This window comes from Cupressus sempervirens, chromosome 3, assembly GCF_028749045.1.
Source record: "Cupressus sempervirens isolate cs-2001-9-10 chromosome 3, ASM2874904v1, whole genome shotgun sequence".
Lineage (NCBI taxonomy): Eukaryota > Viridiplantae > Streptophyta > Pinopsida > Cupressales > Cupressaceae > Cupressus > Cupressus sempervirens.
The window spans coordinates 129,722,932-129,735,742 of NC_143120.1; the positions used below are offsets into that span (position 1 = coordinate 129,722,932).

The 12,811-nt window shown below is 31.1% G+C and overlaps 1 pseudogene; it reads left to right on the top strand.

Moving 5' to 3' along the window:
- The first annotated feature begins 10,471 nt into the window (after positions 1 to 10,471).
- Positions 10,472 to 10,966, top strand: LOC149565107 (auxin-responsive protein SAUR15 pseudogene; annotated as a pseudogene).
- Positions 10,967 to 12,811: the final 1,845 nt, after the last annotated feature.

A 12,811-nucleotide genomic window follows, 5' to 3' on the forward strand; every position in this document is an offset into this window, starting at 1 on the left:
TGAAGTTAAAGATAGTCCCACTATTCATAAAATATGGAAGAAGCAAAAAAGGTCTATGGAGGAGATGACAATGTGAGGAGAGCCAACATAGCAAGTTGAAGAGGTCAAATTGATTAGATGAAGATGAGAGAAGATGAAAAGATTACAAAATAGAGTGAGAGAATCAAAGCAAGTGTAAGTACAATTAGAACCTTATAAGGAATAATTGAAGATGCAATAGTAGTCAGTGAGGTACTAAGAACTCTTCTTCCTATTTATGCAATTAGAGTTTCATCTATGGAAGAGATGAGATGTGATCCAAAAAATGATATAAATTTGGATGCACTAGTGGGAAGGTTAATAGCTTTGAGTTGGATAACTTTCATAACTATCTTCTTCGATCTCGCAACATAGAATCAACATTCAAAGAAAAACTTACCCTTTGCAGAAAGGAAGGAAAATCAAAAGGCAAACAGTTTGACAATGAAGAAGATGAAGACTTGATGATGATCTTGAAGCCATTGAACCCCTACTTGCAAGGAGGTTACCAAAAGGAAAATTTAAAAATAAAGGCAAAATTCCATTGATTTGTTTTTCTTGTGAAGTAGTTGGTCACATTGTTGTAAGGTGTCCAAAAAATGGAAGTAAACATGATAGAAAATCCAACAAGTTCAAAGGAAAAAAAGATTTCAAATGCTACAAAGACTACAAAAAATTGGTAAGAAATCTTGTTATATTGTTAAATATTTTGACAGTGATAATGAAGATGAAATGGTATATATTGCTATTAAAGATGAATCATATGATGAGGATAATGAAAATATGACACTTATTTCTCATGTAAGAAAGAATGACACATGGATAATAGATAGTGCTTGTTCTCATTAGATGACTAGTGATAAAACAAAGTTTCAACACTTGGAGCATTATGATAGTGGAAGTGTTAAATTTGGAAACAATAAACCATGTTATGTGAAGGTAAAAGATTGCATTACATTGAATAATGAAATCATATGTGATAATTCCTAATAGGTTAATGGATTGAGACACAATCTTCTAAGTGTGGTACAAGTGAACAACATTAGACTGAAGGTATAATTCAAGAATGGAAAGGCCAAGCTTCTGGATGGTAAAAAAAACCTAGTTGGAACTAACATTTAGATAGAAAGAAACCCATTCTATCTTGATATCTCTAATACTTTAGGCTTCTTGGCACATGTAGAGGAAAGTTGGTTATAGCATAAAAGGACGTGCCATGTAAAATTTGATAATTTGGTCACTATAAGAAAAAATAGAAGAGTAAGAGCTATTCCAAATCTAAAGAAACTTGAAATGGTCATATGCAAACAATGTCAGATTGGAAAGATGGGTAAAACTAGATTTAAAAGTAAGAATTTCGATGCTCAAGAAGTACCAGAATTAGTTCATATAGATCTTTGTGGGCTAATAGGTATAGAGAGCTACACTAGAGACAAATTCTTCATTTTTTTTGTTGATGACTATTCTAGGATGATGATAGTAATGTACCTAAAGGATAAATATGATGATTTCCAAAAATTCAAGTGATATCTAGCTAGAGTTGAGAAAGAAATAGGTAAGAAGTTAAAATAATTAAGCTCAGACATAGGAGGATAAGTCATCTCTAATGAATTTAATAAATTCTATAATGAAATAGGAATCAAAAGATAGGTATCTGCACCTAGTACACTTTAGAAGAATGGCATAGAAGAAAGGAGAAATAGATATATCATGGATTATGCAAGAACATTGATGATAGAGAAAAATGTTGCAACCAAATTGGAAGCAAACAATCAACACAATAGTTCATACCTTGAACCAATTTCAATTGAAGAAAGGTATAGATCAAATACCTTATGAATAATGGTATAGGTATAAACCTAATATCTACTATTTCAAATTAATTGGAACCAAATGTTATAACTTGAAAGAGTCAAGGAAAGGAAAGTTTGATTTGAAAAGTGACAAAGGCATTTTCATAGGGTACTCTAATAAGAGAAAAGCATATAATGTTTGAATCTTGTTACTCACAAGGTTATAGAAAGTGCACATGTAAAAATTGATGAGTTCATAGAAAAAAATGAAGAATAAAGTAGAAAAGAACTTGAGGTTACAAAAACTTTTCCTACTTTGAACTTGGTACATTACCCAACATTGAATAGATTACCCCACTCGAGTCACCCATGTTTGGAGTGTCAACCAAGTTAAAACTAGTGCAACCTGAGTTGGAGACAATTTGAACTCAGTCTTAGAGGAAATCAAGTCGAAGTATGTGGGAACCAAGTCTTAGACAACAAATATAGGGCATAATCTGGAAATTCATAGAACCTTTGAGCATGGTGAACCAAGTGAATCCAGTCCAGAATCTAGAAGTTAGATGCATGTACTTCCTAGATATGTCACAAGACATCGTGCACCTAAGAAGATAAATGGAGATAAAAAAAAAGGCACAATGACAAGAAACAAACTAAAAGGTGAATGTTTTCTTACTAAATCTGAACCTACAATTGTTAATGATGCATTGAAAAATGAAAGTTGGATAGAGGAATAAATGAAGAAATTGAGAAAATTGTAAAAAGTAATACTTGGATACTTTTTCCTAGACCCAAGAAAAAAAATGTAAATGGTACAAAGTGGGTATTGAGAAATAAATTTAATGAAAATGGTGAAGTATCAAGAAATGGGGAAAGACTAGTTTGCAAAGGATATGCTCAAGAAGAAGGCATAGACAATGGAGAAATTTTTTCTCCTATTTCAAGTACAGACTTGAAGGAGTCAGAACACTAATTGCATATGCTTCATTTATAGGATTCAAAGTGTATCAAATGGATGTAAAATCATCTTTCTTCAAGAATAAGTTTACATTGGTTAGCCTAAAGGTTTCATTGATTCAAACAAAATAGACATAGTCTATAAATTACACAAATCTTTATATGGTTTAAAGAAAGCTCCTATAGCATGGTATGAGAGACTTAATGGATATCTAGTGAAGATTAGTTTTCAAAGAACCAATGATAACAATGGTATGTATATTAACAAGGGAAGAAAAAACAAGATTTTTCTACCAAATATATTTGTGGACAATATCCTATTTATAGGTCATGATGACTTATGCAAGTCAGTCTTTGAAGATATGAGGAAAGAGTTTGAAATGTCAATGTTTGGAGAAAAAAAAAAGACTTGGTTTACAAGTTCATCAAATGAAGAATGATATTTACATCACTCAGTCAAAATATTTCAAAGAGATATTGAAAACCTTTGGAATGGAAGATTTCAAACCAGTTGGAACACTATGTCTACTAGACATAAGTTATCCAAGGATGATGATTCAAAAGAGGTAAATCATACAGCCTATAAATCTATGATTGGGAAACTTCAGCATGTTGTTCATACAAGACCTAATATTGTGTTAGCAGTTAGTATAGTTGCAAGATTCTCTACAAGTCCTAGAGAAAATCATATGATGGCAATCAAAAGAATTATGAGATATAGATCTAAAAGGTACTCAATACTATGGTATATGGTACAAGAAAGGAGAGAACTTTGAGCTGAAATCTTTTACTAATATTAATTGGGATAGAAGCATTGATGACAAGAAGAGCACTAGTGGAGGAGCATTCTTTCATGGAAAGAGCTTAGTATCTTGGACATGTAAGAAGAAAAATTGCATCTCTCAGTCTATAGAAGAGGTAGAATATGTTGCAGTGGCAGTTAATTACTACAACATAATATGGTTCAAACAACTATTATCAAGAATGAAGGAAGAAATCAAGGATACGGTGGTTATCTATTGTGATAACATAAGAGCAATTAATATATCTAAAAATCCAATGATGAATAAAGACAAAACACAATGAAATCAAGTATCATTTTTTGATAGAATTAGTTCAAGATAAAGAGGTTAGATTTGAATATTCTAATACAAAGGAGTAGGTTGTTGATATATTTACAAAACCATTAGCTAAGGATGCATTTTTTTATCTAAGAGGAAAGCTAGGGGTCATTTCCCTATCAAATGCTCACTAGAGTACATATTAGTGATGCATCAACCAAGCTACTTTGAAGATATATCAAGTTGATGCAAAGAAGTCAAAGATCATTGCATATGAATTAGTATATTGGATACATTGTAAAATCACTATGTCAAGCCTTTGGAATTTGATGCCAAAGAGGGAGAGAATCATTTTATTAAGAGAGCTTTCAAAGAATAATCAAAGGCAATAATCTGCAAAAGGTAGAACTTGATCTAATAGTGTCTAAAGAGAAGATGGAAGAGGGAGAATCTTAGAGGGAGTTCTCATGGATGGATGGAAAATCAAAATGAAACTAAGGATATTATAAATCTTATAAACCATTTGATTTCTCTAAGTTTTCTTTTCTTAATGAAATGTTGTGTTGCCATCAATGCCAAAGAGGGAGATTGTTGATAACAATTATTCAATTATATATTGTCATTGATATTACAAAAATGTTATAATCTTACTGAGCACTGCCACTTAGAACTGAGTTTAGAAGAATCTAGTATTCACTGAGAAAAAGTTCAGAAGAAGAGAAGTTTAGGAACTCCTATGTAAATTGAGTTTGGTCAGTTACCAAAGGAGTTTAATGTAAACCAAGTTAGGTCAGTTACCAAGGAACTCAATGGTAAATGAGCGACCTAGTTTTAGCCAACCTCCATCATATTAGTTTTATCCATTTGTTGGTTTATGCAAGTCCACTTAATGGATGTTATTTTTTTGTTTTTAAGGGTAATCAAGCCAACTTGACATTGGATTTCATATATACGAAAGGTTAAGATGTGGATTGGAAAGTGTGTAAGAAGAGAAGAAGATTAGATGTGAATAAATGATATCTAATTGAGAGAAAAGAATCCAAGGAGCTACAAAGAACATTCTAATCAAGGAGGATCAAGAGCATAAGCTAGAATAGTGACATGAATCTGCAATCAAGTTTATTCATAAATCAAGTCAATCATTGTTACTCTCTAACAATTGCAATAGTGAAGAAATCTCTCAAAAAAGTTGAATTTGTAGCCATTTTGTAAATCCTCTAGCCAGGTGGCATTTCTAGATTGAAGTGTCTTAAGACTTCTAACAAGGCTACTCCTAATAGGGTGATTTAAATCCTTTAATAGGGTCACATCTAACAGTGTGTTTTGTTAAAGGTTTTGGGTCCTTTAAAACTTGTTTTTATGTAATCAAAATATTGCGTTGTGTAACCTTTAATTGGGTTGGCTCCTAATAGGGATCAATTCAAAAGAGTGAAATGTTGCAACTAGCTACATTGGTGGTTTTCCCAAATTGAGTTTCTATGTCAAATCTTGGTGTCACATATGCTCATGTTATTTTCTTATTTATATTTCTTCAACTAAGTTACTAAAGGCTAATACACATTAACATATTAGATTGCTTTGTTCACTAAGTTACAATGTATATCTAGTTCTAATCGAGTCGTGAGTTTAAAGGAAGTCTGTATTGACATCTAAAGGATTTGGAATTATTTTAGTAGTAACTAATTCAACCCTCTCCTCTCAGTTACTCCTATTATATTGCCAACACATGCTCTTAGTCATAGTGCCAATATTATCTTTGGCAGTGTAGGTGAAATGCTAGCAAAAGCTCTTATTGGCACCTCTACAAAATCTACCTCAAATTTCCATAGTAGCCATAGCATTGGGAATGGAAATGTTAGTGTTTTATCTCATGCTATTGTTTTGTCTGATAATAATATAGATGCCCAAAAATTCTCCATTGTGAATCCAAATAATGACTTTACAAATGTTAAGTCTTCTCTATAATACCTTCATACTTTTGCATCATTAGAGACCAATAGTCATATTAGTGATTCATATCACATCCCAGATCATGGTATGGGAATTCTTTTCCCTTGCTGGTAGGAAATGATTCTTATTTCAGATTTAATGATGAGACATATAGATTTGGGCAATGTTGACTCATATGTTGAAATGAAACATGGCAGACATCGCAGTCCAACTTCGAGAATGTTAGGCTTAAATAGAGAATGACTGCAATGCATTTAAAAAACCTCCAAGACTATAATAATCAACTAGGAAAATAGAGTTCTATGACTTATAATCCCAACAATAAAGGGGTTATTTAAAATTATCATTGAAGAACTATAGTCATTGACTCTCTATTCAAACTAGTTCCTACTTTAGATAACTTTGGCCAAGGTAAAAAAGAGGGTTCCATAGTTGAATTAAGGTAGTCTACAAGGTAGATAAGGATTGCTAAAAAATATTTAGACTATGAATTACTTTATTATGAAGAGGTAGAACCTAAGAGTTGAATCTCTGATCAAGCTTAACTAGTTAATTTTGTATATATTTTTAGAGGTGCTAATAAAATTCAATAGATGATCATAATGGAGGAAAATATGAATCCTCTCAAAGCTAATAAGGCTTAGGATTTAGTGCCACTTCCATCCAATCTCAAAGATCTTAAAAATTAATGGGTATGCAAGATGAAAGAGGAATATGTAGGCTAGAAGAGATATCATGTTTGTTTGGTTGTCAAAGGGTAGGCTTAGAAAAGGGGACTAGTCTTTGATGATATTTTCTCACTTGACTACAATCTAGGCTATATTGTGTTTAGTAGCCATTTGGGATCTTGAATTAGAACAACTTGATGTCAAGATGACCTTTCTACATCGTCATATTGATGAAGAATCATATATGCAACAACCTAAAGGATTTGTCCAAAAGGGAAAAGGAAATCTCTATTTTCACCCAAAACATAGCTTGTATGGACTTAAGCAAGCACAAAGATAGTGGTACACCAAATTTGATTAGTTGATTGCTGCACATAACTTTATTTGATGTGAATTAGACCCATATGTCTACTAAAAAAGAATTCCTAATGTTGAGTTTGTTACTCTTCTACTCTATGTTGATGACATGTTAGTTGCTAGTCTTCTCCATGAATTATTGGCAAGCTAAAGAAACAATTAGTAGCTTGATTTACCATGGTAGATTTATGGGCTGCAAAGAAGATTCTTGAAATGAATATCACTAGATATAGACAAAACTAGGTAATCATGTTATCTCAAAATCTACACATCGAAAAGGTTGTGGAGAGGTTTGGTATGGCTAAAGAAAAAATTATTTCCATTTGACTTACTCCTAATTTCTATTTATCTTCTAATTTGCCTCCTAAAATACAAGACAAAATGGAATTTATGAATAATGTTTCTTAGAAATGTGAGGTTGGTAGCATAATGTATGCCATGGTTTCCACCCCAATATTTCTTAGGCATTGAGAGTAGTGAGTAGGGTCATGATAAATCCTAAGAAGGCTCATTTGGAAGAAGTTAAATGGATATTGTGGTATCTCAAGGGTACCTTTGATTATGCATTATGTCTTGGTCATAATCATAATTAGCTACAAGGTATTACAAATCCTAATCTTGGGACTAGCAAAATGCAGGTGTACTACTAGTTATACTTTCATGTTTTCTGGGGCTACCATTAGTTGGGTCTCAAGGTTGTAGCATTGTCTTTCTCTTTCTTTTGCATAAGTTGATTACCTTGATTCTTGTTCTTTCTGATGGTGCTAGGGAGATTATTTGGTTACAATGCTTGTTTAGAAATTTAAATTGCCAACAAAATGATTATGTTCTCTTTTGTGATAGTCACAGTGCTATTTTTATGGCATACAATCATTCCTCTCAATAGAAGTCAAAAAGTGTTGACAAACAAGCTCATTATGTTTGTCATATGGCAAAATAAGGCAATTTAAGAGTTGCTGAAATTGATACAAAGGTCAATATGTCGAACATGTTGACAAAGGTTGTTACCAACGAGAAGTTCAAAATTTCTAGGAATTTTCTTAGGCTTGGTAAAAAGAAATAAGTTAGCATGTACATTAGGGGGATGGGTGGTCAATTATAGTACTCATTGTCCTCAGAATGGAGATTGTTGAAATGTTGAAGCCTAACAATTTCCTTGGGTTTTCCCTCCATTTATTATAGCTCTTTAGCTAATATTCTTATGTTATATATGCTGATTGCATCTATTTTAAACTCATCTTTTCATTAATCAATTCCACTTCTTAGTCTGGACATAGCTGCATTTGTGGTGAACTAGGATAAATCTCTATGTTTATTCTTTTCTACATTGTTTTGTTGTTCTGCATTTTCACTATGCACTTTCAACACTTCAAAATTCCAAAATTTTCATTAGAATAATGTATTCTATTGAGGAGATCTACAAGGAAAATGAAACCCCCATCAATTTGGTGATTATGAATTCTCATATTTTGATCATCTTGAGATCATGTTACTGAAAATACACATGTAGCATTGATAATGTCAAAAAAATTGATGGAAATGATGCTGGAAGATTTTTTTATGGAGAATGAAAATTGGCACTTGGTTCCCCTCTCATCGAATAACATAAAGAGTTGAAAAGTTGAGGAGTGTATTAATTGAAATAAGATGATGGAGTCAAGAAGAGGTTTAAGGATATGGTTTTTATGGAAGGATGGGATTAAAAAGATAATTGATTCTAATGATATTTTCTCATCAGTTGTCAAAGTGACAAGAATTCATGTAATAATGACATTGATTATTGTTTACGATCTTGAACCTAAAAACTTGATAGGCAAAACAATTTTTGTTTACAATGACATAGGAAAAGAGTTTTATATGATGCATCTTGAATGTTATTTTAAATAGGGGTAGGATGTAGATTAAACTGAATTTTGTTTGATCAAGGAAGCCCCAACATAGTGATATATTAGATTTGGTAGCTTCATTCTTTGACATAATTTCCAATATTATGGATCTAATTCACATATTTATTATGAAAAGTTTTCCAATGGTGAGTTTGTTCTACTCCTCTATGTTGATTACATTCTATTAATTGGCACTAGCATGGGGCTTGTTTGTGAATTAAATAATCATTAAACACAAATGTCTACAATGAAGGAATAAGTGATATGACCATCATCTAAGATAGAAAGAAGAAGAAAATCTAATAAAGGGGTTAGCATTCCTTTAGTTGATCATTTTTGTTTATATACTTCCATGAGTCACAAGGAATAGGAAGAAATACAATGAATTAGACACTCTATGTTGTTTGTAGCCTCATTTATGTAATGGCATCAATACTATGCGACAAAGGAAAGTATCGATCAGGAATCAAGACTTTGATTGAATTAAACATTTTTGGAGTTGCCTCTGAGCATAAACCAGACCATAATCTCAGAGAATGGTATGTTTGCATTGGGCATCTAGTCTAAAAAAAATACAAGTCAAATCAGTAATTTGGGTGGCAACTTGAGAGGCTCCTTTAAAAAACATGTTTGGTGTTTTGAAACTATCTACAGATGGTTATCTCGGTCTGCTCAATTCAGAAAACTAGTCTCTTTGGTCGATCGAGACCTTGTAGAAAGGCGAAGCGTGAATTAAAATGGCAATATGGTAATGTTAGGCAGGAAGAACACGTCTACATCTTCATCTATCATTAAAAAAATAATATATCACTATTAAACTAAAAAATTCTCACTCAAAACGTGATCAAAGAAGTTTTAATGTTTGTATTGCATCAAAATAATGTTGCAATATGAAAGTTATATCTATATTATTGCTATCAGTTGTACTTAACTACTAGTTATTAAACATTTCTATCTCAATGAATTTAGCTGTAAGTATTTTTTATTTTAATTTTAATTTTTAATGTTTGTAATGTTTAATTTGGATCTTGAGGATTTTAAAGAAGTACTATCAAATATTTGTAAAAATATTTTGTTATGCAAAACTATTATATCAATAATATGTTACTATACAATTATTTTAATAAAATACTTTTCTTTTATAATGATTTTTGATTATATTTTATTAATGATAAGAAGATTGGAATACAACAAACAGGCGCTATTCGAATTTTGTGTTGAATCGTTGATTATCTTTGAAAATCTTAAAAACGAACGAGTATCATTCAGACATTCTTTTTAATTGATTGAAAACAAGATGAATATTAATTACACCGAGAGGCGTTCTATACAATCACAGCACGAGAATATGCAAAAAATAGATTCTGTGTCAATAAAAAAGAATTGGGAGCGGTTACAAACTTCCAAATTAAATATTAAAAAAGAATTCTCGAAATAATAGCTGGCTAAAATAATAAGAAGCCAAATGGAGGCCAAAATAATAGGCCCGAAATAATAGGGCCCGAAAAAGTAGGGCTCGAAAAAGTAGGGGCGAAAAAATTTCAATATGATTTTTTTTTGGTTATATATAATTTTGCATGCACATTCATACTTATTTTTTGTGGGGAGTGGGAGAATTTGAAACAAATTTGTGGAATGTGAAGAGACGTCTGTGGGGGGATATGAGAAGCCTCTCAGAAGTTATAAAAAAAGGCTCCTCATACCCCTTTTTAACTCCTCCTTTCCTCCATCACAGAAACCCTCGTAGATCACAAATATTCTCAGAGCTTTGTAGATCAGTGATGGAGAGAAGCCAAAGCCTTGAGAAGATCAAGCAGATCACAAAGAAGTTACAGAAGCTTGGAAGCCTCAAGAATGCGCTTTCATTTAAGCTGCACCACTGCTCATTCGACCAGGAGGAGGAGGAGGAGAAGCAAATTGAAAGGCACAGATCTAAAAGTTCTGTTCCGCGAGCTCTCATGGCGGATTACACCGTGAAAGAGGATCTCCAGTGGAAACGGCGGCCAAAAAATTCTGTTCCGCGAGGTCACCTGGCGATTTATGCTACAAAGGAGGATTGTGAGGGGAGGCAGTTTGTTATTCCGGTGGATTATTTGAAGCAGCTTGTGTTTAAAGATCTACTGCACATGGCGGAGGAAGAGTTCGACTTTGATTATGTTACCAAAATACTCACAATTCCTTGCGATCCGAAATATTTTGAGGAGATTATTAATAGATTCAAATTTTCAGGCGACATTCTTGTGAAATCTTCATCCTCTGGATGTGCTTTCAATTGAAAGTCTTATTTCAGTAATAACAAGGCTCTGATGGTGCGATGAGGATGATCTTGTCCTCCTGATCATGTATTATAGTATTATGCAGAACAACAAATCTTTTACATAGTTTTAAAATCTACATTATGCAGAACAGATCTATGTTGTGTAGATTTTCTATTTTTAATTTAATCACGTTTGAAATAGAGCAATTAAGTTTTACAATGGGGTGGGTAGATTTGGTAATTTAGTAATTCAATATAAAAGTCATCATTTAATCAATGAAATACACTTCAACACAATTTGTTTATGCCTTCATCTTGAGCATTTGATATTTTAGTCATTCATTTTAATATTTTCAACTTTGATATTTTATATCTTGATATTGCTTACTCATCTTTGGAAGATGCAATGCCAAGATGAGACAAAGTTCGTTCAAAACCATTAGATAAATGAAAAAAATTAATGCATTTAGTGCACAAAATAAAGAATGCATATGCAATCAATTTTTTTTATCAATCTTTAAGATAGCTTTTTTTTTTAAAATAGAAAATAAAAAATAGAAAATAGAAAATATTCTTTTATGTATGTAGAAAAAAATTAGAAAGATTTTATGTATGTAAAAAATTAAAAGAATTCTATATACATCTAGATTTTTTGAAAAGAATTCTATTTACATCTAGATATTTTGATTGAAATAACCATAATGTAAAAATGAAATATAAAATAGAAATGTTAATATATGTATGTAGAAAAAATTAGAAAGATTGCATGCATCTAAAAAAATTCTATTTACATCTAGATTTTTTTAGAATGGAAAAAGATGGATAATAGAAATATCAGTTGCATGTTTGTAGAAATAAATTAGAAAAACATGTATCTAGAAATTAAAAAGATTCTATATGTGTCTAATTTTTAGATTTTACTTTATTCTAAACTAATTATTGATGGATATATATTTTAAAAATATTTATGTAGTTTAAAGTTTAGATTTTAATTAATTTGTATACAAATAGGAAAAAGAATAAATATTTTATATATATGTAGATTAATTTCTATTTTTAAAATTTACAAGTAAATGAGTACTTTATTCATTTAAAGTAAACAAGTTTTTAAGTAATATATTTTTATTTTAGGAATATATTACTCATAATGTTCATTTATTATTACTTATTTAATATACTTACTCTCAAATCTAAGACAATAGAAATGATATTTTATTAACTTTGAAATAGGGAAGTCTTATGCAAGTTCGTTTACAAAAATACCAAAAATATATTAGGTCTTTGATCAAATTGGAGTTAATATTAGAAATATAAATATGATCATTAATAATTAAGCTAAATTCAGTTCAAAACAATAATATTATTTAAATTTAAATAAAATAAGCCATGTTTACTTTGAAACATCAAACAACTAATTAACTAATAGAATAATTAAAATAAATGAATCTATTATGACATAGAAAAATATTTTTGAAGTATAATTTCTTTGTTTCTCAATCAATATGAGTTTTTTTTTCTACTTGAAAACATAAACCATCCTAATTGTCATCCTTAGTTAACCCTAACAGCAACCCCTACCTTAGCCCTAGCCCCAACAATGATGTACAATCTAACTATAATCCAACATTAAACTATAATTATAACACTAAAACATATCCCTATTGATATTCTAAACTCTAATCATAATGAAAATCTTAGCCCAAACCATAATCCAAACCAAAAACCTACACACTAATATTGGTTATAGTCCTAACCCTAAAATCTAACCCTTAACCATAATGTAAAAACAAACTCCAGAATATTGATCAAAATCCTAAACCTAACTATAGGGATAACCATGATATTAAACTCTAAATCCAGTCCC